The following is a 4,050-nucleotide window of genomic DNA, read 5'->3' as shown; positions in this document are numbered from 1 at the left end:
TAAGAAAACATGTTGGAGGAGAACAGGAAGAACATATCCAAACGTCTCTCCTCCATCCAATAGCTAAGTGGAGCACATGAGGTGGCACCTCATTACATTTTTTCCTCTTATAATATTCCACAAAGACAAGGGTTGTTTTTTGGAGGTGCGCCCTTGTGCTTGTACCTGTAGGGACATTTAATTAACAATTCCATTTCAATTTCTCTTCTCTCAATAATTATGTATATACTTTATAAGTTCTTTCGATACATATATAAATATATGTATAAAACAGTATAATATCTTACAAAAAGATACAAGGAAAGTTAGGATTTGGATTTTGGAATTCTCAATCTTCTTAAGAGAATAATAATGTACCATTAAATACTTTTAAGTTAGATCCGAATTGCTTAAAATCTTTCTTTCAAGATCTCCTAAATTTATAATATCTGCACTATTTTTCTTTCTTTTTTTATCATGGAACTATAAGAAAATTTGTACTATTTAATTTTATTCTCGAATCTTGGGTTTTGCAAAACTTTATTACCTTTTTTATGGACTCACTACAAACATAAAAGATTTTATCCACAAAATATTTCGTTATGGTATTATCCACAATCGCTTTCCCGATTACGTTATCAACGAAATTTTGAGTACCATCAATAAAATATTTCGTCAATAAAAGATCATAATTTTAATAGTGACTTATAGTATTAAAAATAAATAAAATACTCAACTAAGCTTGCTGGAGCAGCTAATTAAGTTATAAAAATGCTTAACTCAACCCATTGCTATGGAAATTGCTTGAATTGGATTGAAGTAGCTAGCTAGATAAGAATTAAGTTGCTTTGATTAATATTAATAACAGCCCATGTGAAGTGTAAACTCAGCTGTGCACACCTAAATTGCACGACCTGTTTAATCATTACTCTTTTTCTTAAATTCTTGTATTTATAAACATTGCAGTCTTTTAGCTCCAATTCATATGCATCTTACTATTATTTTCTACTAATAAATATAAAGATGTAATGTTTGAATTAGCTTTGGAATTATTTTAAAAAATTTAAATTATTTGTTTGTTTTTCTATTACATTTAATTAAGTCCACATTTTTATTTTAAATTGATTAGATATTTATGATTAACGATTGATTAATTGTTATTAGTTAAAATATTACTTGTTATTTTATATCAACATACCATTAATGTGATAGTGAAAAATGTTATATGATTATGTTACATCAACATACCATTTTATCATTTATTATAAGATGTCGACATATCACATCATTATCAAATAACACAGAATGATAAGTAATATTTAATTAACAATAATTAATAAATTATTAATCATAAAATTTAGTTTAAAATAAAAATATAATAATTTAATAAAATAAAATAATAAGTACTTATTTGACTTTTGTTTAATAATTTAAGAGTTTTTTAAAGTATTATGTTTTCTTTTAATAAATAAAAATATAACAGAGACGAAATCTCAAAATTGAGACAAATTAACTAAGTAGAAACTGATTATTTTATGCGATTACTCGATGTTTATTATGAAATAATTAAAAAAATTAAATAAATATAATATTTTAAAACTCCATTATCAACTTATAAAATAATAATTCACGTAATTAATATATAGTAACACATTTTGAAAAAAATATTTTCAGTTAAAATTTTAATATAAAATAATAGTAATCTACATAGTTTAATTATAGTAACACCTTTTGAAAAAAAGGGGAAAAGAAAAAGAATATCCGGCTTCAAGGTTTATAAAGAACACTGGAAGGGAGATCTTTCCGGGAATAGGGACGCGTCACCGCTTGAGCTTTCCTCCGGGCTTTTGCTATGTTAACAGCACTGCTTTGTTGACTGTGACGTGGTACTATCCATTTTACTTGGAACCCATTGGTCAAACCTTGCTATTGCCCGCCTAAAGCCGTCGGTGACTTTTTTCACTGTTTCGGGCTTTCCTGATTGGGCTGTCACGGGAAACAAATATAGTGGTGCTCCTTTCCATGTCTGGTTGGCGGGTCCTACTCTTTCGAAAAGGCGGTGACGCGTGTCGTCCACAGGATGTAAGTGGCACGTGATGCGCACTAATCCCAAATCACCTCCCCACTTCCTTTTGTTTGCTTTATTGGGAAAACAAAATTGGATTCTCCTTTACTCGCACGTTATTGGAGCTTGGAGCGCGTGTCAATAGTATTCGAACCAGAGTAGGCATGGAGGGGAGATTTTGTCAATCTCTTATTGGGCCACATAGTCCACTTTCAACCAGCAAGGCACTCCTTATTTTTTAAGTATCTTAATACGAAATTAATAATTTAATAACGATATCCAAAGTCTATAAATTCTCGATTAAATTTTAAATTATTATCTGAATCCGTATCTAAATATTTTAGACACTATATGTTAAATATCTAATTAAAATCAATATATATTATTAATAAAAGTTAAATTAATAGATTAAAACTTAAAATTATATTTATAATAATTAATGAATTTTAATAAATATTACACTAGTTACAAGAAATTTATAAATAAAAATAATATACAAAAAGCTAAAATTTAATATAAAAATCACTATTGATAATCAAGTTTAGGTAATGGTACCATCAAAGCACTACTCAAACTCTTCCTAAACCTGTAATGAATAATAATATTACTATCTAAATTCAATTACAGAGTACTCTAATTTTTTTTAATTGGATTCGATAAGATAAGAAATTTGATTATACGGTACCCATTAACATTCCTAATAGCAAGAAAGATTTTTTTATCCAATTTTGTTAAAAAAAGGAATAAAGCCGAAGCTATTTGTGAAGCATGGACCGTCACAAGGGAATGGATGCAATAGGTGGTTTCACTTTTACTTTTCTTTTTCTCATCCATGTAATCTTCTATATTTAGTAAGGAGGGAGGGACATTTCCTTTTTCATTTTAGGATTTGTAGGTTGTTTTTTGTTTGCTTTTTGAAGTTGAATAAATATTAGCTTTGTCAGTGCAATGTAATATGTCTTTCTCTCTTTTCCATTTCAAAAGATGCCTCACCATTTTGGGCTAGTACTTTACCAATATGGGTGGTTTGAATGGTGCAAAAATTTTTATTAATTTGCAAGTGTTAGGACATTCCTATTAATATCATGTGAATGAAATACATATATATATATATATATATGTGTGTGTGTGTGTGTGTGTGTGTGTCAAAATATCACTTATCATTTTTTATGTCATGTATGGTTGATATAGATGAAAGGTAAAAATATCACTCGATTATGTCATCATTCAATATAACATCAATATATATAACACATTAGCACCATATGATATAAAATGACAAAAACCGTTTTGATTAGGAAAGGTATGTTAACTGTTAATAATAACGATTTATTTAATTCAAAATAAAAATACATAAGTTTGATTGAATGTAATAAAAAAATGAAACTTATTTGATTTTCTTAAATAATTCCCAAACTTCTTTAAGTATTATATTATTAATTAACCTCCCATTAGTAATAAATATTACATATAAATTATGATATAAAGAAAAAGAAAAAGGGCATCTAGTTATTTGCTAATTAATGGTGTGACACTAATTCAATTGATTAGTCACAAATGATACCGAAATAACAAAAAAATAATTTAATGGGCATGATTTTTTGTAAGCAGTTAGAGCTCTTAATTAATGTACATAACCTGCATGGGGGATTTTACAGGGTTGACTTAAGAACTTTGATTCCCAACATCTGAAAATATCCCCAGTCTCCAATGAACAGTCACCTGAGGCTCTAGTTCCCAGGCTCTACATTTCCACCCATGTGCAGAAGCGACCAATCAACTATTTTAAAAACTAAGTGAATAATATGTTTAACCCACTGCCTATACATGGGCAGAAAGTTAATTAAGATGTTATTTACAAAAAAAAAAAAAAATTGTTCATCAGTAATTATTACATTGTTTTTAGGGTTCATGAGTGAAATGGGTTAATTACCAAAAGTTTTGATATGTTTATACCCTTTGATTTTAAATCACTGTAATGACACATGAAATTTGTTTTTCTGATC

Source organism: Theobroma cacao, chromosome 8 (assembly GCF_053813885.1).
Source record: "Theobroma cacao isolate CCN51 chromosome 8, ASM5381388v1, whole genome shotgun sequence".
In the NCBI taxonomy this organism is placed as follows: domain Eukaryota; kingdom Viridiplantae; phylum Streptophyta; class Magnoliopsida; order Malvales; family Malvaceae; genus Theobroma; species Theobroma cacao.
Note: the sequence above shows the minus strand (reverse complement) of the source record.